We start from the raw sequence: 24,686 nt of genomic DNA on the forward strand, positions 1-24,686 counted from the left end.
ATGCACTGGCTGGCCCGGCCACCCCTAATGATTCACTGGCTGGCCCGGCCACCCCTAATGAAGCACTGGCTAGCCCACCTACCTCAATGATGCACTGCCTAATGATGCACTAGTTAACCCGCCCACCCTAATGATGCACTGGCTGGCCCGGCCACCCCTAATGATTCACTGGCTAGCCTGCCCACCCTAATGATGCACTGGCTGGCCCGGCCACCCCTAATGATGCACTGGCTGGCCCGGCCACCCCTAATGATGCACTGGCTAGCCTGCCCACCCTAATGATGCACTGGCTGGCCCGGCCACCCCTAATGATTCACTGGCTAGCCTGCCCACCCTAATGATGCACTGGCTGGCCCGGCCACCCCTAATGATTCACTGGCTAGCCTGCCCACCCTAATGATGCACTGGCTGGCCCGGCCACCCCTAATGATTCACTGGCTAGCCTGCCCACCCTAATGATGCACTGGCTGGCCCGGCCACCCCTAATGATTCACTGGCTAGCCTGCCCACCCTAATGATGCACTGGCTGGCCCGGCCATCCCTAATGATTCACTGGCTAGCCCGCCCACCCCTAATGATTACGTTCATGGGTTAGGCACATGGTCTGAAGAATGGCTGCCAAATCCCACAGCTGTCCCCTTTATAAACCAAGCACCAGTACCCTGCTCAAAATGAGACAAGGGTGAAGGACTGTCATGCTGTAAACATTCAGAGTGGTGCCAGTGCATCCGACATGCTGTGCTCGTGGGTGCCAGTCCGCCGGCCATGTCAGACCTGGCGGGTGAAAAGGCACCTGCGAGCAGAACTCCGGTACCGCCTTTCTATAAGCGTTGCTTCTTCTTCTTGCTGATAGATTTGTATCCATCAGCTGTGATTTTTGGATACCGAGGCTTGAGCCTCATTACTCCATCTTCTTGGGTTGAGTATGTAGTCGTGGGTTTGTATTTTTCTTGGTCTGTGTGGTCTTCTCACAGTAGGGCTGGTTTCACAGGGTCTTCACAGTGATGAGCCCCTCCACCCAGGCCTTATGCTCAAAATCTTGCGAGATTTTGAAAGATCTTCACAGTAAGAGTGGCCATCTTGGAATGGCACAAACTACTGCCTGCTAATACTAAATCCAAAATAATCCCACCTGATAGTAGTACAAGTTACATCATATTTTCCTTCTATATTTCCTGCACTTAACATCATGTCTGTCACTGGCAACAATTCTGGAGGCGCTGCGTTCAGACGCCGCCTTCCAGTCATCATGGATCGCACCCAATCACTGGGCCCCAAGGAGGAACGCTGGATCAGGCGGTTCGAAAACTCCCTGGAGGCACACAATGAAAACTACTCAGACAAATACGTGTGGTTCCTATTCCTGAAATGAGTGGGTGATAAGTTGGAAGATTTAATACCCACATCCCTCAGGAAAATACTTCCACATCCCCTGACGTTAAAGCACCTCTGCGTGAATCCCTTGATCCACAAAGCAACATCGACCACCAATGCCACTGCATGCCAACTGCAAGGAGAATCTACTGAGACGTATGTATGTCACGGAACCACACGTTAGTGACCTACTGTGACGTTGCATCAACGCATCATCGCCCTACAGAAGAAAACGCCTCAAAGATCCACCCTTCTCCCAGTGTCGTCGCCAGGAATCAAATTTAGGAGGGCCACAGAAGGGGACCAAAGACAAAAGTAGAGGGGGCCGGATATGAAAGGTAATGTGAGACATCACAAGCACTCCTGCAGAGAGGCTTTTGGGCACACCAACTACCCACACCCCACTGCACCCCAAAAACATGGAGGCAGAAAGCATTCAGTTACTAATGGCCCCTCATGAGCAGTTCGGTACACTACATTCTGATGGGAGGGGCCGCAAGCTGCTCTGCACACTATGGAGGTCGCGGTGTAGAAGCGGGCAGGGACACCAGAGAAGTGGCTCGTGCTCATGTTCACACCCATGCCAGAATGCATGCCAAGATCACTGCTAGCTTTGAGACAAAAGGAGAGTACTTGCCATGCGATATGTTGACATTTGCCTTAGTGGGTGTCACAAATAACACTACGAACAGAGAAGACGGTCAGTGCTCGCCTTAGGTAGGGGGGCAGAAGGAGGGGTCCAGGATTTCAGGGAGGGCACACCCCCTTAAATCCCCTCTAGCGACGCCACTGCCGCCTCCCCATGTAGGGTGAGCAGACGTGACAGGTTTGCAGGACTTTGGCAGAATTGAGCTCTCTGTCCTCCTCGTCCCGAAAGTTTTATTAATTTTAAAACCCAGTCTGTAATATCAGAAAGAGTACAGCAGGTCGTGTGTTATTAACATTATCCACACCCTACACATGCCTGTAATATCAAAAAGAGTACAACACCACACCCTAGATATGTAGCAGCAGGGCTGGAAATAGTGTGGGGTCGTGGGGGGCGGAGAGGAGGCATAGAGGAAGGGGGCGTGTGGAAGGAGCGGCAAGGGGACACTAGTCCTTCTTTTATGTTTTTGGCCGTCCCGCTTTTTCGTCTTGAACATCTGGACTCCCTATGCCCATGCCTTGATCCTCACTATGGCCGGAACCAAAGCCACGGCAGAAGACGAAGCAGCCAAGATGCAAGGCATCTCACTAATAAAGGGATGGTCGTGACATCACTGTGCCATCACTTTGGAAGGTTCCAGGCTGAGCTACCAGACACGAGGACACCAGTCTCCGTGTGAAAGCACTAGACATGTAACACCTCCTATATGGGACCCTGCAGTGGATTGCAGGAGTATCAAGTAGAAAGAGCCCCAGAGATGTCAAACTGGGGGGGGGGGGACCGCACGTCACCCTGTGAGAAGAAAGAAAGAAAGAAAGAAAGAAAGAAAGAAAGAAAGAAAGAAAGAAAGAAAGAAAGAAAGAAAGAAAGAAAGAAAGAAAGAAAGAAAGAAAGAAAGAGGGAGCATACGAGAAAGAAAGTGAGAAATAAAGAAAGCGGCAGAACGAAAGGTTGATAGTGTGCCAAAGAAAAAGAAAGAAAAGACAGAAAGACAGAAAAATAAAGAATGGCAGAAAGATAGAAAGAAGGAAGTAAATAATTAAAGAAAGAAAGAGAAAGAGAGAAAGTGCAAGAAAGAAAGGAAGAAAGAAAGAAAGAAAGAAAGAAAGAAAGAAAGAAAGAAAGAAAGAAAGAAAGAAAGAAAGAAAGAAAGAATCTCTTCTTCTGCGGTATCACCATTCCACATAAAGGCAAGTGTTAGTGTAATGAAACCTAACAGGCAGTTATCCTGTGCCCTTTTCCCTCATAAGAACGCCTGGCGAACATATAAAGAGCAGCAGAGTGCAGAATAAATCGCAACGGCGTAGTGGTCACTGGCGCTGAGTCTTGCCCGAGTGCATATTCTGTACTGCGCCTGGATCTACAGTGGGAAGATGAATGGATGACAATTTTGCACGTCATTTGCATGCAACTGCATGTTAGTCATTGTGCATGCGTTCTGCATGTAAAATATAGCAGAGCCCTCAACTGTAGACAGTTGCCATGGGCTTGATGCACTATTTATAATACCCATTCCTCCTCTTGACAATACATCCGAGTGTGGTCCAGCTGTCACATAGCCACTGACATACAAGTCCTCTCTCCGCCCCAACACAACGCTCTGCATGAGTTTCATATTGTTTTAAACTAGTCATCTCTGCTAGTAATTGAACAGCAATTGAATTTGAATTACTGTCCGCATGCAATGTCATGCTCTTTTTAATTACATGTTTGCACTGACTTCGGTCTTCCAACCGGCATTCATCCACTGCGGCGCTTCGAAGCCATAAGAATGGCAGTAAGCGGTATATGAATACCAAATAACATACCATATCAGGTGTTACCACCGTTACCCACTCTACGGAGTCCTATTTTTTTCTCAACCTCAAAACAATAAAGGGCTACATTGGCACTGCCAAGATTTGAACCTGGCGCTGCAGGCAATATCCTGATCACAGCTTAAACCCACAAGTGCGAGTTTATTATGCAAGTCTATGCAAAAAAGACTAGCATACTCGCCCTTGGCCCTTACAGAGCTGTTTTCCTGATACCGCCACTCCAGGCTCGATCAACAATCAATGCAGATCTTAGAGGCGAGGCGCCCCAGCCAATGCCCGTCCCTTGCAATGCAGATACCACTGTCTGATAGTTGACATTGGCACCATGTTGCCGAAACCCTCCTTGCCTCACGAGCCCCACACCCAAATCAAAAGCCTTTTCAAAATGATTCAGCCACCATGCATGTGGGCGCGCAAAGCTATACGCGCGGACAGAATAAATCTGAATAACACACCATTATCCTGTGGGTAAGTAATGCAGGATCCCAGCAGTTGGCGGCGGGCGCAGAACAGCAGCGCCTTTTGATGCACCAGCACTTGCAGCCGTCAGATGTGATAAGCGCGCAGAGCGCGACGCCTTCGCAGCCCGCTTGCTATATTTACTACCTGACGCTGGATCATCGTTTTTCATTGATATCGTGGGCTTTTGACGCGTTCCGTAACTTCCTATTACCATTTGCATTTTTTCTCCGATGGTTTGCCGCTCTTCCAGCGATTCTTCAAGATCATCACACAAGTAGTTCCATTTCGCTGCAAAAAAAACTAAAAAAATGTATCTCTTAAGATTTATCATTTCTACGCTGAATGCTTAATGCAGATGTTCAGCTCGGTAAACTCTTCAGGGCACGCCGGGGATGGAGATCACCTTACTCTGGAAGATGATGCCTTGGCAGGGATGGACGGGAGTGATGGAAGACAAGGGGGGGGGGGGGGGTGACAGGTATGAAGGTGAGGAGGTGAACCCCATCAGCTGATCACAAGGTGGGATACATGTCTACCGCCACCGCCTGATACACTAAACTCTACCCGATAACTGGCAGCAGCTGTGAGTCTGCTTGCTAGATGATCGCAATGGAGGACACATTAAGGTAGGAGCAGTTTGACTAGGAGTTGGAGGATGGAGGCCTTGCCAGGCCAAAATAGTTGAGCAGTCTATCTAGCTAGGTATCTGAAGACAACATATGGCCGCTCGCACAGCTTCAATTTACAAGTCATTGAGCCAGCAAGTCTATTAAATAATTCTTAATGCTAGCTACTGGTGCAAGAATTGGAGTAGCCAAAGGAAAAGTCAAATAGTATTGGTCCAGATGTCCAGAGCAGCAGAAGGCGGTTGGAGGTGAATTCTCAAAAGACACCAATAAAAAAAGGAATATTGAGACGATTGCAGCAAATGACCCTACACTGATAAAAGGTGAGCTCAGCCGGGACAAAGAGTCTACAGTGTAAGATATTATCAGCACAAGAATATGGGAAACACCTTCACTTTTTTTAATACCGTCATTGAAAATGCCCCTGTCTCCTCCTCTGCAAAATGTCTCCTGGTCCCCCTTAACCGTTACATACTTCTACCCTCCTTCATCACCTCTGTGAAGTAATCCATTTGAACTCACTAAACAGCAGAAGATCCAGCATTCGTTCAAAGATTGAGTCTGCCAAAACCACTGCCAATATCTTCTTCTCTGTGAGCTCAGTGAGAAACGTGTTATTGGTGTCTCTCCCGACTGGTTCTTTTTTTTCATTGCAGTTATTAAACTCAATCTCAGCAGATCCTCAAGCAGGGTCCCCTTTCAGACCCCAGACTCCTCGGCATCCAGAGAACAGCAGGGCCCTTAATCAATTCCTCGGGATTCCTTAAAAGTCAGTCAACAGCAGCCAGCTCCAGGACAACTTTTGACAGCTTCTCAATACCTAATCTCAACCTTACAAGCTCCGTTTTGAAGGTTGTATACGAATTGTTCGTTTTACAACTGCTCGAATGACAATTGACCTTTTCACAATTGACCGAATTGTGAAGGTCAATTGTACCATATATGTGGGTGGAAACCCCCCACAACCCCCCACCCAACGCCAAAACCCCCAAAACCCTATTCGGTCAATTGTGAAAAGTTCAATTGTGACCCTTTAAATTTGGTCAATTGTTCATTCGAACAATTGTAAACGAACAATTTGGGTAATACCGTTTTGAAAACTAGCACCACCTCACTTGTGTTGAAACACAATTTCCAGATTCACAATCTGAGCACCAACTCTCCATTTTAACCTCAGAGTTCTACCTCCCGATGCCCCCTTAAAATGAGCCTCAAGAACCACCCCTTCCATTGCGGGAATCCTCAATGGCTCCTAGGCTGATCACGATACGCATCGCACACAACTCAAATTTGCAAAGATGTACATTGAGTCATTGGCGGTCATTAATTATGAGGGAGGGGGTAACCATGCCGCTAATAACGGCATGGTTAACCCCTTACCGGCTACCGGGTCCAGGTTCCTTGAATGAGGAATTACCGGGTGATTCCGACCTTGGAGGACCCGATATTTCCCCATTCAGGGAACCCAGACCCTATGCATCCCCCATTCCCATTCGAGCGCCCATAGGGCTCAATGGGAATGGGGATGATGCTAACAACGGGCCCATTAATAATGGGCCCGTTGTTAGCATGCTGGCCTGCTCGCAGGACCCACTAAGGCCAGCTGGTAAAACCAGGCGGCCTTAGCGGGTCCCGGGAGGAGACCTCGTAATAGGGCGGTAGGGGGTTAATGGCTCCAGCACCTTTACCAGCGCCATTAACCCCTTACCGCCCACCTCGTAATGAGGCCCATTGACTAATAGCAAATAGAAGATTGGCTCTGTGCTGCCCCACTTGCCCCTCCCTATGCCCTGGATAACCCATGCACTTCCCAAGATCTGGTCAATATAATTGGTCTTTTTTGATCTGTCCTGGACAAACCATGCGATAGTCACTGCTTAACAATGATCATCAAACGCGATGTCCTCCTAAATATTTATATCCTGTTCTTCACATACTCTTATACCATGTGTGGCGGGATCTAATACGCAGAAATTGAAATAGTTTGGGCACGTCTATCTGGGATAGTACAAGGGTCCTTTTTAGAGTTGGAACATTCAAAATGTTGGGAAGATCTTTTGATCCCACCCGTGCCACTGGTTGGTCATCGGAGAGGGTAGGCGTTTCGAGCGACTCAAGTTCTTACGCAGCGTTTATCGCATCTCTTGTAATGCGGACATCATTTGCTCAAGCTTGGCGAGTGAAAGACCTAGGCACGATTGATTTGTGTCACAGTAAAAGGCATCAGGTGCATAGGATGCAAGGCGTCGATCACATGCTTAATGATATCATGCAATGGTTGCCTTCTTCTCCAGTTCCATTGTAATGCTTCCTCTCGCACTGAATGTAAATGGTATTTATTTGATGACACGCTTACAAACATCTTCTAAACCAAACCTATGACAATACTCTTAAAGGTCAGAGTTCATACAGCCTCCTCATGTCTATTAGTGGATCGAAGAAAAGATGGCGGAGGAGGGTGGTGGATAAAGGGGGGATTCAGAGGAGGAGACTGTGAGCTACCATAGAACCGACAAAGGAACGACTGTTACCTCCATAACACTTCCTCAGTACTAGAGGTAAGTTGTCCAGGTTCCGAGGCAATGACATTCCCCTTTAGATGGTGCCATGGAACTCCACTGGGGTTTGTAAGAGCTAGTACAGTGTTAATTCTGTCATTGTTAATTTCTTTGGAAGTAAAGGTGAGGAAAACCTTCACGCAAGATCAAGACATTGTTCCTGCGCTTTTCCTTCAAAATTTAAATATGCCTTTACTCTCTGTTTGGTCTTTCCCCCTGTGACCTTCTTTGTGGTCTGGAGGATGTGTGTAGTTTAGGTTCTGTGACAATCAAACCCTCGGGGCAGCCCAACTCGTGGGCTCCCAATTTGTTCCATCACATGTCAGGGGCCGTTGTTTCGGGCGTGGACTTCGGTAGTGCGTAAGGCCACTCCGTTGTTGGGAGAGATTGGTTTGCCACATTGGGCAGTTCGTTGGAGGATTCTTCAAAAGTTTGCTCAATAGAGTCTGAGGCCTCCTCTGAAATTCAGACGTGTGGGGATTGGTTTGGATTGGGGTTGCCCTTAGGACTTGTAATGGTCTCGATGGTGGTTCCTGGACTAACAGAGGTTTTGCGCGATTTAGGTGGTGGAGAGGATTCTTGAATAGCTTCTAGGATCTCTGTGTCGGAAAGTTCCAGGATGTCGTTTTTCCGTTTGCCCTGGCTTTTGAAAAAGTCTTTCAGTCAGTTGTATTGCCCCATTTTAGAAAGCACCTTTTTAGAATTTGACTTTTGCTGTGTGTTTTTGTTTTTGTTGTTTTTTTTTTTGTTTTCTTGCTTTTTGAGTGCCCCTGTTTCCTTCTTACACGTTGGTGGGGGGGGAAGTTGGATTGACTTCTTCTTCATGAGGGCTCAAAGTTTCTTGTTGTTTTGTTATTTTCTTGTTTTTGATTACTTGTTGTGGGAGTGTTGAAATTGTTTAGAGTTTTTTTTTATCTGCTTTTTAGGGAGCAAAGTTGGGCATTTCCCTGTTATATGGTCTATGTCTACTCATTTGTCTGAGTGTTTTTTTTTCCTCTCACTCCTGGGGACTCCGGCGTTTCAGCTTCTGAGCGAGTTTCCTTCGCTGGAGGGACATCTGCGTCACCTCCTGCCAGTAGTAGCGCTGGTCGGCTGTATCCGGAGTGATGTGGGTCTGAGCGGCAGTGAGATTCAGTCTGGCGGGGACGTCCACCCCCAAGCCGGGAACGGTGCTGGGGGGTGTCACCCGCTGGGGCCTCTCCTGATCTCCTTGCAGGTACAGAGCCCTCGCCTCTCTCAGGCGCAGCGTCTCACGCCCCCCCCGCTCCCAGTGGGAGGAGAGAGGCCTGGAGCTGCCTCTTCCGAGGTAAGCAGCTTTGCGTTGTTTTTTTTGTTGGGTGCCTCTCGTTGGAGGGTGGCCCTTCAACTGCGCTTGTGCCCCCTCTGCCTCCATCCCGGCGGAGCCCGGCCTCGTCAGCCCTCCAGCTGGCAGCGGTACGGGTGCTGGCTCAGTGGCAGGCAGCAGGGGGTCCGTGCGTGGCGCTGGTGAGTCTAGTAAAACTTGGCATGGGTCCGACCCTGGGGGATCTGTTACTGCGATGCCTGATGAGGCCCCAGCTGGGTGGGCGCCGAGTCTCTGGAGTTCCTTTCTCTGCGCTCTCGATGACTGTTTCCCTCTGCTGGGTTCCAGCCCACTTGGCTTGGCTGCTGTGCTTGTGTTCAGTGGGGGCCTGGGAGGACTGGTGCAATCTGCTGCTTGAACCTCCGACAGTTCGAGCACCGTAGTTGGAGATGATAGCAGACGGGGGCAGGGGCGGTCAAGAATAGCTCCGGTTGCCTTGCGAATGGGTCGAGATCTTCACAGTGATCTTTTCTCCACTTTGTCTTCCGATATTGAAGTTTGGTCTGGGCTGGGTATTGCATGGTGCAACTCCATCTTTAGTCTGTAGGGTCTGGCAGGGACCTCAGAGACTGCAGCTCCCTCTGCAACTGGCTCTGCGGCCGCATCGCGGCCTGGGTGTTGTTTTGAATGGTCCTCCCACACAAGGAGTTAGTAGAACACGTAGAAAGAATGCTGAGCGGAGCTGGAAAGAGAGTGGAATGCAGAGTCCTGTGACCAGTCCTTAAACTCTCCAGCAAGGCCAGAGAGCCGAAACAAATCACCCAACCTGGCCCAAAAGGACACGCCATTGAAAAAAAACGGACATGCTCACCATCATGTGAGCAATTACAATTGCCCTTGCTCCATTCTGTAAACTGTATGAATCGCTAAATGATATGATGAAAGATCACACAACAGTCTCCACAATGATCCATACAAAACTGATATTCTTGGAGGGCTACATGACGGCAATGGATAAACGTACATAGGCTTACCAAAACGAGATGAACAAGGAGACCAACCTGGGGACTGCCTCGCAGGACACAATAAAAAAAAAATCCTCTGCCTCAAACGTGTCAACACAGACTCCTTCTGTCCCCTTCAGTAAGGGTCCGATCAAACAAACTAAAGAATCCGAAACCCAAACCCAAGGGTCCTTCAGTATCTTCAACACCAATGTTGGAAGTGGTGCCAACTCGACACTTCCCCAGTCAAAATCCTTTAATTTCAGACTAACCCAAGCGGAATCTGCGCGCTTCATTATTGAGGACTTGCCTAGAAAGACGAAGAAAGCCCCAGCTAAGAAAGACGATTCATCAACTTCCAACACAAATGGGGTCATTACGAGTTTGGATGTAGCCATGGCGCAGAGGGTCGGGGAAAATCTCCACTTCAGGGCAAGCTCAAATCCAGACTCAACAGAAAAGCCAGCCTTTGGTCAAGGACCAAAAGTCTGCCGCCCCACGAGTCCACCACCAAATCGGCCAAATGGGTCTTTGATTAGCTAAAAATAAAAAAGCTAACTCAAAGCCTCGCGCGCACCAGGGCCGACGGAGTGACCAACATTGACCTCAAAAACTTTCCAACTCAATGGGCTCCCTTCATCAGCATGGTTTTCAGCAAGTACTCAACAACGCGATCAATTCCGAGATCTTTCACGATCTATAAAAAAGAAGAAAAATCGGACCCTCTCAACTATCGTCCAATAGCTCTCCTTGACACAATCGGTAAAATCTTCAGAATGCTCCTTCTAAAGCAGTTCGAGACCTGGACCACGGAGGCTGCTTGCAACAACCTCTTCCAAGTGGGCTTCAAAAAGAATTCATCCACCACGGTCAACATTATTTTACCAAGCACAGCTAAAAGTAAAACTTTAGAGGCTTCAACCAGACTCTTTGTGGCTTTCATAGACTTGACCCAAGCCTTCGACCGCATTGACAGAGACCTTTAATGGTCAAAACTTCTCTCTTGGAACTGCCCACAAAACATCCTGGCCCCCATCAAGGCCTTGCACACTGGTACAACCATGTGAGTCAAACTGAACAGCAAAGGTCTTCTATCAGGGGAAATTCCAACGTGCAGAGGAGTCAAGCAAGGTTGCCCACTAGCCCCTGCACTCTTTGTGGCCTTCATGGGAGACTTCAAAGACACCTGTTCCATGGTCAGAGCCTTCCCTCCAAAAAATAGGAGATGTGCCCATGCCGTGCCTAACCTACGCTGATGACATCATACTCATCGACCAAACCCAGATCGGCCTTCAGCGACAACTAAACAACTTGTCCAATTACATCAACCAATCAAACTTGGAGGTAAACAGGAACAAAACTAAAATCCTGATCCTGGAAAAAGCAAGGAAAAGACCAAGTACCTTCAAATGGACAGTAGAAAAGGTCCAGATTGAAACAGTGGCCAAGATCAGATTCCTGGGTGTCATCGTCGATAGCTCACAGTCGGAAATCAGCATACAAAACCATCTCTGGGCGAAAGTGAGAGCATTGACCACACAAGCCAAAATTCTGGAAAGAAAATTCGGTCGCTTCTCTCTGATTCCAACAATTAAATTCTACAAGTCAAAAGTTGTCCCAGCCCTAACATATTGGGGCAAAGCTATACCTGCGATCCCGGACTGTTTCTGGCAAAAAAAGAGGGACACGTTTTGGAAATCAGTGCTAATTGTACCCAAATCCACTGCATTATCAGCAATAAGGAGAGAGCTGGGTCTGGTCTCTCTCAAGGCCACAGTAGAGTTCAACAGCATAGCCTTGTACAGAAAAACGATCATCCCAAAATGCCTCACGCTATACCAACTGATTAACGCAGAAATCACCACAGGAAATTGGAAAATACTCACCAACTGGACGGCAAAGATAAAGAAACAGCTTGACCAAATCGCATGCACAGAAGACGATTTAATCACTAACCCACGCAAAATCAAAAGGAAACTGGCTGATCTTAACCCTGGAAAAAGCAAATGAGAACATCCTCATTTCTCGCCCATCTTCCAGCTCAAGCAAGGAAACGGAATGAAATTGACCAATTTCTGAAGAGATTTCCAAGTAGACCCCTTCGTCAAATCTTCCTAAGAGCCCGTCTGAATCTGCTACATACCAATGAGATACTTCAAATCATAGGCCAATCGGCATCATAAACATGTAGACTGTGCAAAAAAAAGGTCAAATGGAAACTGTGCGACACTTGCTAACCAGTTGTCCAGCAATGGCCGACACAAGGTCAGTATACCTAAGACCGATACTGGAATCATTCGCTGACGCAGAAGAAGAGGAGTGGTGGCCGCACCTAATCAGCGGGGACAGAACACCATGGACAATAGCATCAGCAAAGATCCTCCAAGCTGCTCTTGAGGAATGCAGTAAACGTCTAGGCGAAAGTTCCACAGTAGAAAGTTCTAGACTTTACAGCACATCTTGAATGGAAATTTGCTGGGTTGAAATGTGAATAACCTGCTACCAGGATCAATTTGTTAGATTCTGCTGATTTGATGAGGAACCCTCCGCTGGCTGCATGTGGGCACCTTTGCGTATTCGTAAGATATCAACAATGACTCTACCTAAATTAAGGCCAGAAAAGCCACATCTCGACTCCATCAAGGATAGCTATAGGCTCAAGACCTGCCTCTCGCTGATCCAGTCGTGGATGTCCAGAAGCTCATCCCCTCCAAACAGAATTCCTACTCCTCACCAACAACACCAAACACCCAGACATACAGACCTGGCCACCAACCAGGAACTCTGAGGGCTTATCACCCGGGCTCACCTCCAGCGCCAACTCCCCCGGGTTCCACATTGAAAAACATCTCTCAAGACAAACATAGCTAAGAAAACTCAGCTTGTATCAGCTTTCCGTCCTGCAGAAAGTCAAGCTCTTCCACCCTCCGGACATTTTTAGATCTACTGTTCAAACACTGGTCCTATCGCACCTGAATGTTGGCAATGCCCTTCTTCAGTGCCTCCTGTCGTCCTTTCTTGTGCCCCTGAGAAATTTCCTACATGTGGCTGCACCCCTCATGAAGGGTCTGCAAAGGTACAACCACATCACCCATGGCCCTCATCGACCTGCACTGGCTCCCACTGCGTACGCAAATCCCCTTCAAGTCTTGCAGCATCATCTATAAGGCAGCTGCCCGCAGGTCAACCAACTACCTCACAGAATAACTCAGCATCCCCGGCGGACCACACAACACGAGAAGCCAGGAAATGTGCAGACTTGAAAGACACCACTCCATAAAGGAAAAGACCAGAAAACAAGCTTTCTCTGCCTACGCAGCAAGACTATGGAAACTCCTCCCCGTCAGCATCAGACTTGCCCCCACACTCATCCAATTCAGAAACAAACTCAAGGCCCAACTCTTCAAGGAGTCTCTCCTCCTCAACACCTAGGCCATCATGTCGCCCCTCGCTCCAAATGACATGCTAGACGCTGTTCACCCCTCTCCTCGCCGCCACCCGGTACTGCTGTACCCCTTCTCTGTGCCCAGCTGTATCCCACTCCGCGCTGTATATCTGTTCTGTTACCACTGAAAAGTGCTCCGTTATGCATCTGTACTGTTGTATACCACTGCAAAGTGCTCTGTTGCTTCTCGAAGCTAGGTCTGTGCTCAATAAATACAAAAATAATAATAATAATAATATTCGCACCCAGAGGGCAGTTTGATGGCCTCATTTGGGCCTCTCTAACTGATTTGGAATAATCTAACAATGCAGTCTCTCCTAGTGTTCAAGAGGAGAGGAATTCACTGACGGGCCCATAGGTCAGCGTTCACCCTCTAGAACGTGTAAGACAAGATAGCTGCACCATGTGAGGACAGGGGGTGCAGGATTCGCTTACTCCAACACGACTCAATAATGAGGAGTCAGTAAGTTGGCAAAGGGAAATCCGTTTAATGACAATTACATCAAACAGAGAAACAAATGGAATTCAGCAGCATTGCGATCACCTGTCTCGCTCCGACTTCCTCAAACCTCAGTCGAACGGTCATTGTTATAGGCAAAACTCGTCATCACTGATGTCTAATTCTATAAAAAATCATCATGCAATGTAATTGGTTAGGAAAGGTAATTTAAGTATAGGTGTTATATCTGTATATGATAATAGGGCATGCGGATTGGATAACTCTTATCGGGTGGACGTCTACACCAATCCCTCTACATCACGCATGATGGACGTCACTACAACTACGACGTCTTATTGGATCTACTGTCTATAGGACTCCAGATAACGGTCCATTGTGATTGGGCAGGTTACACCCCTGGACATAAATCTCCACTTTTAATTAGCAGCATGCAGAATGGACACCCATGTGCCTGGTGTCCCAAGTTTCAACCTAACTTCCCTCCATCAATCAGTGTTTTAGAGCGATGTGTCAATTAGTTGGCTAGTTTGAGTCTTGTTAGCTGACGCTCTCCTCCCTTTCTCCGGTTGACCTCGATTTCCTAGGCATGAGCCGCTCTTTGTTGGGTTTCAATTCCGCTCCTTCTTTTGCCTTTGGCTGGGTTACGAAACTTGGCCTGTCAGGCCTCTGGCAGCCTGGGTACATTTCTGCTTTTACAAAATGGAGTCACACTTGTATAATGTGCCTTATTGAGGTAGATATATGGTTGGAGCTTGCCGCTCTATCTTCTACTAATCATTGGCCCTCATTACGACCCTGGCGGAAATCGAAAAACGATGGCAGAAATGCAATACCGCCATCGAATAGCGCTCGGTGCGACTATGACCCGTCACCGCAAAGTACGAAGCCATTAGCGACACCGTAGTGAACGCCAATGCTAACTGCACCAAGCACGCGCGCGCGCGCCATGCCAAACCGCAAACACCACCATGGTGCAACGGTACGCCAATTCCGACCCTAGCGGACATGTACCTAACGCCATCAGGCATGGCGTAATGTACCATTCCGCCATGGCGAGAAGTACGGCATCGCGAATCAACCGTAAACGGCCCCACTGAGTGCCTGTACACCGCTCCCTGCCCACAAAGTACAACTCCCCGTAGGTGCAATGAAGCCACAATGCAACCATTGAAATGTACAAGTCACCCATGCATGCCAACGAACAAAAGAAACACAACAGGGGCCAATGGGAGCTGCAGGGCACAGATGGCACGAATACAGAAGCCATCCCAATGGACATGACCACAGTCCCCCACCAAGAAACGCACGCAAACACAGGCACCTGTGACCAGCAATATTCCGAAAATCACATCATTCCACCAGTCCACCTGGCTGACCGGCATCTGTCACACAAAACCCAATCCCCCGCCCCTGAGCATGACAACATTCAAACTGTCATATTGGCAGCCCCCATCCCTGACCTCACTGGGCTTCGTAGGCAAACGCGCCCAGTACAGTACCACGCAACTAAACCCCGAAGCCGGAACCCGATGCAGATCTCCTCACAATACATCGCCCCCCAAATTGGCATATGCCACATCACTTGCAAAGAAAAACGCTACACGGGCCAAATCCGAATAGAAATTTAATGCACATCAAAATCACCAAGCCCATACAGCCATCAGGCCATGAACTCCAAAACACCAATCACCATTGTGGGCTGCTTCCGCAAGAAATGACCAGCCACTACCTGTGTGTCGCCCTGTTCCCCCATGGTACACAGAGCCACAATCACGTACGAAAAAGCAACATGGAAGCGCACAGAACCGCAGGCCCGTCCCAATGGGGAGGCACTAGTCCAGCTGAAAGGCCGAAATGTTGCTCCGAGCCACCAGTACTGCGTAAGGGCATGTGGCCCATTGGCGATCGTCCCATAAGATCATAATGCTGCTCCACTGATTAACACGAAGCAGCAGGTGTCGGGAGTAAAATCCATCTGCAGGAGTGGCATACAGATGGCAGTGGCAAAAGGGGAGGAGATACCTGTCAACCAAAAGAAAAGAAAAAGAACAGAATGGCCATCAGAACTACATTCCAACTACTCACTTCAATGATCACACGAAATCCACAGCCATATGCATGCTAGCCCAACCAAAAGGATCATCACCACCCCAAAACCACTTGCGACTCATAACCATCTATATCGAGGTGCAAACACCATCACAAACGAGTGTACCTGTGCATGCGTCTGTCAAAACAGATTCCATCAGATGGGAATGTTAACGTGCATGGACACAAGTGTCTGAGGGCGCCTCGAGACAGGGAGGGCTCAACAAGGCCAGATGGACGATGGTCCCACAATGGCAGCCCTGCATCACATAGCGTAGGGGAGGCGGATAGATCCCAAGAAGCCCTGTACATGGCAAACTCTGTATCAAATCACCTGCCCATGCATCCATCCATCATTTCCTCATCCCGGGATCAAAATGCCTGAATAATTACTCACACAACATTAGAAACATCCATTGAGTCCGTGCGTTATGCAGCCTGCTAAATCCACAGTGCCCCAGCCCGTAATTCCAGTGTTGTGAAGTAACATGTTTTTGGGAACGGACGGCCTCATCGCCCACGTAGCTATTGCGCATCCCAAACTATTCATATCAATCATTGCTCCCTCGCCATGGGCCCTGTCTCAAGGACATAGAACAATAGAACGTTACATTTGCAGTCAGACCTGTGGGCATCTCCTCGCCGCTAGCTGGAAACCGAAAGCGCCGCCCCTCGAATTCCTCATTTGCAACATCACGTCGAAAAGGCATCTGTGGCCGTTTGAAATCACTAATTATTCCATCGAGTGCGGCTGTGTGTGAAAATGGCAACTGCCTTCACCCACGAATGGGACGCCCCGCCCGTCGTTGAACCTCGGTGCAGTGATGCATGAGGGTCCACCGTTACTCGAGTACTACGTTCCACTGACCCCTCACAAGTCAGTTCGCGACTGCACAGATAGTATGTGAAACAATGGGACCACAGCAGAATGAACATATCAACCAATCTTACACGGCCATCGGGTACAAATACATGATTGCAATAGCAAGATACAATTCCCCGAATTGCAGCGTTGTGCGCGGGACGTGCTCGGCCAAAGGGGAGAGCAGTTTGCACAGGTGGAATCAATCACCACAGGTGGAGGCCATACAGCCTGAAAACACATAAATTGCACAGCCAGTCTCCTCCCACAACCACACCGAAATGCTACCGGCAGGACTCGCGATGTTGGCCCTGGGGGACCTGATAGCACTGCAAGCGCTCCGACTCCAAGAAGAAGACGAACACCAACTACAACCAGCCGCACGGAGGAGACGCAGGAGGAGGAGGAGGCCAAGGCAGGGCCAGCAAGGGCTGCCAGCACAGCCACTACCACCACGCAGGCAGCCCGCAATCCCACGCCTCCGAGCACATCCGTTCAACCTCACTGATGAGCAGATCCACACCCTCTACCGTCTGGACCGGGACACCATAACCGCCATTGTGGACATGACACAGGCTGACCTTGTCAGCATGATAGATAGCCCAACCGCCATCCCACCCCTACTGAAGGTGGTGTCTGTACTCCACTTCCTGGCCACAGGCACCTACCAGCACACAGTCGGACAGTTGCATGGCATTTCTCAGCCACTGTTCTCACGGACACTATTGCAAGTGCTCGATGCCCTCCTGAAGCACGCAGACGACTACATCTCTCTACCACGCTCGGAGCAGGAAATAACCAACCCAAAATTGGGATTCCATGCACTTGCCGGCATACCGGGTTGCATTGGTGCCATCGACTGCACCCATGTTGAATTGGTCGTCCCACATGCCATGGAGGCCCAGTACCGCAACCGAAAACAATTTCATTCCCTGAATGTACAGATGGTGTGTGACTCCAACAGGATCATTACACATTGTTGTGCCCGATTCCCTGGATCAACCCATGATTCGATGGTCTTGAGGAACTCTACAATACCACGCTACATGGAGCGACACGCAGGGAACAGATCCTGGCTACTCGGTGAGTCTCATTACATGCATGATGATGTGGGGTATGTGAATTGGCATTGACCTGCCAGGAAGGGGGGGGGGGGTGTGCGTACGTATCAATGGCATTCCACATCATACGTTTCTCGTCCACATACAGGTGATGCTGGATATCCACTGAAGAGATGGCTCCTCACACCAGTCCGGAACCCACGGGACCAGCATGAGGAGGACTACAACCATGCCCACTCACGTACCCGTGTAGTCATTGAACAGGCATTCGGCCTACTGAAGACCCGTTTCCGCTGCCTCAGCAGGTCTGGCGGGGCACTCCTGTACCGCCATGAGAAGGTTGCAAAGATGGTGATGGCATGTGTCATGCTCCACAACATGTGCGTACGTAGAAATGTGCCCATGCCCCCTGACGCAGAACTGCAAGCACCTGATGATGGTCATGATGAGGGTGGGGATGTGGCAGCACCTCATGGAGTCTGCGAGGCACCGGAGGCCCGTGACATTCGTCAACATCTCATTGATGTATGCTTCTAGCACTCACGCCTGGTGGCTGATACATGGACACGGGACTCGTGGCACTGCGTGTGTCTGGGACATGCACAATATGGACTGTACGCCTATGATGGCCTAGTACACAAAGATCAATGTCCACACTTCTCATTGGTTGATCGTGCACTTTTTATGGCATATGTGATATCATGTTGAACACCCTATCGACCCGCCACCCAAGTGAGCCCAACACACCCCCTCCACCCTCCTACCTCCCCCCCGAACACCAGTGTCCAAAGATGCTCATTGTAAGTGGGCTGTCGCTATTGCATGCCCCCTCTGCGGGTATCAGGGGCACCCCTGCCTGTGGAGCGCAGGTTCCTCCCAGATCTACGTTGGGGGCTGCCCTGGACGGAACTTGCAACGGATGATGTGTCTGCCTGCTCACGTCCATGCATGTCCCTAAGGGTTTGCGAGAGCTCAGTGAGCACACGGCGCACTGCGGCAAGTTCGGCACATACGTCTTTGGACGTCGCATGCAGTTCCCCCCTCAGGCTCTCGGTGCTTCTCTCAATTTGTGCCCTTAGCGTCTCTGTACCTCTCTCCATTTCTGCCCTAAGTGTCTCTGTTGATGTTTCTATGTCTGCCTTAGTGCCCCCACATTCATCGGCATGGTCCTTGAGGAGTGTGGCCAGTTGCTGCTGTTGTTCGATCAACTGGTCGAGGGACTGTTGCCTCTGCTGGGCCATGGCCATTTGCGGGGGTGTCACAGAGGGGCTGTTGTCCTCATGTTGCCTTGCCACAGGGCTTGTGGGGGATGGCCAGTCGTCGTCTGGTGGGTGCCCCTGCGTGGTATCCTCATGTTGTACGGGATGGAACAGACAGGGGGATTGGGACAGGTCATGGATGGATCTGACTTCGGCATCCCCGTTTTCTGTGTCCGAGCATGCTGCCATCAATGGGGTGTCACCTATGGTGCTGCTGCCACCAGAGGCAGTGCCTTCTGTGGCATCCATTGGGGGACCTGTGGTGGTGGTGTTGTGGGCATGCTGGCTGCTGGGGTGCCTGTTGATGTTCCCTCCTCTGTGCTGCCACCTGATTTGTGCTGCTGCCGTGTCTTGATGCGTGCAGCTGAGGTGGAGGGTCTCTGGCCGTTGGTCTTGGCCCTCTTTGCAGGTGTGCTGGTAGGGGTGTCCTGTAGCTCGTCGTTTGGATCGGACCCTGTGGTGGAGTAAAGGAGGGCGAGGGTTATTGATGGGTCTGTGGGAATTGGAATGGCATTGTATCACATGCATTGGGCTGGTACCTGAGGGTGATTTGGGTCGGGGCCTTGGAGGTGCTTTGATTTGTGTGTGGAGTGAGGGTGCAGTTGTCTGGCAGCCTGCAGTTAGGGTGTGCCTGCTGCACGTGTAGTGCGTGTATTAGGGGTTTTTAATTATTTATGTATTTATTGTGGGTTTTAACGTGCGCTTGCAGGCCGATGTGTGTGGACGTTCTCCTGGACATGTGTTTCTGTTGCACTATGTGGACGCATGGTACTTCACATGGATGGACTGTGTGGATTTGGCATTGTTTTATCTGGCCCACCTACCTGAATCTTCGGATGTCTGCACTCCTTTCTCCATCCCTCCGACTCCCTCTATGCTCTCCATTCCGATGGTGGAGGCACAGATTTCTTCCCAGGGGGTCAACTTGATGGGTGATTCAGGACCTCCCCCGGTGGCTGTGGCAATGTTGCGGTTGGCAGAGAGTATGCTGCGGACGCGTATCTGCAGGTCGTCCCATCGCTTGCGGCATTGCTGTGGGGTGCGGGGTGCGGTCCCCACCGCACTTACCCGCTGTGCCACCAGAGCCCATATGGCCTTCTTGTTTGCAAGTGCCGTCCTGGTCATTTGCGTGCAGAAGACGACGGCAGCATTCTCCTGGAGGGTCTCTGTTAGCACGGTGAGTTCCTCACGGGAGAAGTGGACCTGCCGCTTGCGGTCGCACGCTTTCTTCGCTACTTTTCCCATTTTTCTTGGTTTCGCTAGGGTGGTTGACGGGTTGGGGTGTGTTTCAGGGTAGTGATTTTAGTGGTTGTGTGGTTTTAGTGTATTTATAGGTGTACGCCGGGATGTTTCCCGTTCCGGGCCCATGTTTTAACTTCCGTTTCCGTATATTTCCGGCCACCGTACTTTCCGGTAGGCGCACACTGCGGTGACCGCTAAGAGGGGTGGCGGTATTGCACCTAGGGCGCCGTACGGCGGCGGTGTGGGCCGTTTTGGGGTCATTTCCGCCATCGCGGACTTTGCACTTCCGCCATGCCGTGGTGCTCGTGCCCGATGGGTCGGAATGGGCCGCACTTTGCTCCTTCGTGCAATGGCGGAAACGCTATTTACGCTGTGGCGCTCCGGTCAGTCGCTTTCCGCAAGGGTCGTAATGAGGGCCATTGCAAGCAGTATCGATTTCTTAGCATCTTGCGTTTCAAGCCTATTTACACACGTTTAACAGGTCAGTTGCTTCCATCTTGTCTTGTAGCACCGTTTCCTCACATTTTAACATTGTCTCTTCTCTGTGTCCATTACATTTATTTCCGTAGTTGCTCACACTGGCATGTTATCTTTGATAGCTGCTTTTGTTCATTCACGAGTCTGTTCAGGCCCTTGTCTCATTTCCACTGGCCTTCCATTAAGGCTCTTTGGGTCTCTTCATGGACCATCTGTAGGTACTCTGCGTTTAGTATCAGCGGCTGGTACGGCTCTCTGATAGCGTACCATGCTGCCCAGGGTTGTCTGGTTATGGGTGCTTCAACAGGTATGGATCTTCTGATGTTTATGGGGCAGAGTCCCAGTGCAGCTCTTTGTAGGTTTATTTGCTCTTCATACGTCACATACCTTGGCGAGTACGCTCCTGATACCTCGAAATGAGGGGAAGGGGTGCAGGCCATGTCTGGGACCTCCTCTACACTAGTCAGCTGCCGGGCTGACTTTTTATGCACGCTCTGTGCATCAAAGTCCTTAGCGGGAATTCAGAGGCATTGCCTGTTGATTTGCTTTCTGCCCCAGTTGGCCACTTCTGCTTTGCTTCTACCCCTTTGTCGGCAACAGCGATGTGTGAAGGCAGTGTAGAGTGACGTGTCTGAGCTTCTCTTCTGGTGATCAAGAGTCAAATGACACCTACAATGACTCGGTTTTAAAAGTAGGATAAGCAGCAATGTTCTGGTTGTTACTGTTTTGATGATTGTCAACTGGTGGAAACGTGACCTTGAAATGACGACCTTATCCCTTGCTTTCTGATTTTGACTAAGGGAAACATTGAATGATCTGTGCAAAGCGCTTTAATATCGTATCCTTCAGAACCAGAAGGCGCATTAGACCGGGCTAAACCCTACTTTGAAGTGCTTCATGAAAAGGAGTGGGACCCATTCCTGTGTGCTCTCTGCGGGAGGCACCTTACACCTGGAAACCATCTCCAGTGACCCAAAAGTGCCTGCGTTATGTGTGTCTTTGGTAGAACCTGCCTTACCCACTTCCTGAGGGCCTTATTTTCTGGCATGACCAGTCTGTGAATTGAGGCCATGAGGTGCCTGCCTCTGTAAAAAAGAGGCAGAGGATGGTTGTTAGTGGCGAAAATGCCTGATGGGACTCCTATTGTGAAGAGAGTGACTCAGAAGCAGCAGTGGACTGGACTATAGGGAACTCTGGAGATTTCCCAGCCAGCCTCTGCACAATGGGCAGTAGTGAACTGGCCTATTGAAAACTCAGGAGATTTCCCAGTCTGCCTCTGCACACTAGGCAGGGGTGGACTGGCCTATTGGGAACTCTGGAGATTTTCCATTTGGCCTCTGCACACAGGGCAGGGGTGGACTGGCCTATTGGGAACTCAGGACATTTCCCAGTCAGCATCTGCACAATGGCCAAGGGTGGGCTGGCCTATCGGGAACTCTGGAGATTTCCCAGTCGGCCTCTGCAAACTGGGCAGGGGTGGACTGGCCTATTGAGAACTCTGGAGATTTCCCAGTTGGACTCTGCACACTGGGCTGTGGTGGACTGGCCTATTCAGAACTTTTGAGATTTCCCAGTCACCTCTGCACACTGGGCAGGGGTGGACTGGCCTACAGGGAACTCTGGAGATTTCCCAGTTGGCCTCTGCACACTGGGAAGGGGTGGACTGGCGTATTGGGAACTCTGGAAATTTCACAGTAGGCCTCTGCACACTCGGCAGCGGTGGGCTGGCCTGTTGGGAACTGTGGAGATTTCCCAGTCCGCCTGTGCACCCTAGAATAGTCTGATCTCTGTACTCCTTGGCTGACCTATTCTGCATTGGCCTGTTGCACGTTTGCACGAGTGTTGGCCAGATTCCATTTAAAAGGTTGGAGGGAGAGTCTCCTACAATTGTGCAATTTTCTTCATTCTTGGTGCACTAATTGCCTACTGGCCTATTGCATGTTTGTGAGATGATCAGTCTGAATTAATGAAAAGTTCATGGGCATACATACACACAGGAGTCTGATCTCTATGTTCTAAGACCGCGTGTGTGGCTCTTGTGGTATTGTGGGGCGATGTCAGGCCCCACACGCTGACACACACACATGCATTCAGCACTCACACAGAGAGACACGCCGGAGACGTGTTGCTGCTATGGTCTCCGGCGCGAACTGCCGACCGGGACTGTCTTTATTCAATACGCGCATGTGCGAGCCTCGTTGTGGGCCGCGCATGCGCAATACCGCGTATTAAGTACGCAACAGCTCTCAGGGAGCTTTGTTTGTATTTTTGTATTTTAAACCCTTTGTGGTGCAGTGTACCCAACCGCGGCCTGCAAGCACAAGACACACAAAAGCAGGAGAAAGGGACCCAGAAGCGCACCCGTGAACACGTGACCTCATTCTTAATGGGCGTAACCCCGTTGCCGTGGAGGTCATGGGCGCTGATTCTCAAAAGCAGTCTCACAAACCAGTGACTATGTGCTATGCACATTGCATGTTGTACCCAAGTACTGCGAGCTGCAGCTGCCAGTAAACAGAGCAGACCACTACAAGCTAAACAAACGAAACATGTTTGTTAAAATTGGATTTCATATCACGCTTTATGCCAGAGTGGAGCCTCTATGCACGGAATTGGGTATCGAAGCCATGTTGCACCAAAATGCCAGGGGTAGCGGAAGTTACATCACATAACCCTTGACTTCTGATGACATCACAGGAATTGATGTCATTCGTCCCCACCCCAAAGTGACATCACAGAAAGTGATGGAACACACCCTTTCACTGCTAACAGAAAGTGGCATCACATTGTATTATTTCGAAGTACACCTTGAAAAATATGGTTACGGTATCACTGTAAACTAAAGTCATATACATTTAAACAAGCATGGATCACCATATGTATCATTAATATCAGCCCGTATAGGCCCATATTACCAAATACTTTGAATGCAAGCAGACGTCCAAGGCCAAACGATAATAATGTGTTATTATATAGCACTTACGCTTAAGCGCTTCATATAGAACAAATATACATACAATATAATTCAACCTGCGTTGGTACTTATTTATCAACCTGTCAAACCTGCAACCTGCAGATCACACACACATTGCAGTAGCGAGCGCTCAAGGCACTGAGCTATCATACCAGCTATAGCTATCAGAAAACTGGCCACTCCAGAAAGAAAGAGCCACATGCTGCCTGCTGGCCACAGCCCAGGAGTCTCAATTTTTTTTTTAAGGGGTAGCAAGGGAGACCACAGTGGTAGCAAGGGAGACTGCAGGGATCGCATGCACAACCCATGGCAACCCCTAAATGACTTCCCTGATGTTGCTAGGCATTATCTTGCTTCCAAGACCAGTGCGTTGCCCATGACTACCCTCAAAGCCCTAATTTATCATCATCTCTTCTACAGTTGAAAATTGGAAGAAGAGGAGAGACATTCCTCCACTCCTGACTGCGAGTTCAGACAGTGGGACTCAAATTCTAAGACAGGGCTCTGCAAACTTTGGCTCACCACATATTTCGGACTACACCTCCCATCAGTCAAAGCCAGAATAGTCAATGCTGATAGATAATGGAAGTTGTTGTCAAAAACATCTGGAGAGCCACATATTGCAGGCACATGACCCAGGAGCTACCACAAATCCCAGATTGAAGGAGGTGCACCACATCCAATGTGAACAGCTGACCAGCAGCACCAGCTATGGCCCTGGGGTTAATATTAATGGTGATTTTATGAGCTGATGTGAGGAATTCGACCATCCGCACAGTGGGTGTGTGCTCGCCGGGGCTTTTTTGAAATTTGAAAAGAAATTGAATGATGGTAGATCAACCTCTGGAAAGTGTGTGAAGCTAATCCGCACACATTTTCCTATGCTCACCTGTTAGGGTAATTTCTGGGGTCAGTAGAACCGTACCTACTGTCCACGGACCTCCAGCTCTCGGAAGGCCCTAACTCCTTCCAATGTCCCAAAGAAGTCGAGGTCCACACAAGAAGCAAAGGGTTACTGTTGTTTTATTATAGTAAACAAGCAGGAA

This window comes from Ambystoma mexicanum, chromosome 13 (genome assembly GCF_040938575.1).
Source record: "Ambystoma mexicanum isolate Mex_15411 chromosome 13, UKY_AmexF1_1, whole genome shotgun sequence".
NCBI classification, from domain to species: domain Eukaryota; kingdom Metazoa; phylum Chordata; class Amphibia; order Caudata; family Ambystomatidae; genus Ambystoma; species Ambystoma mexicanum.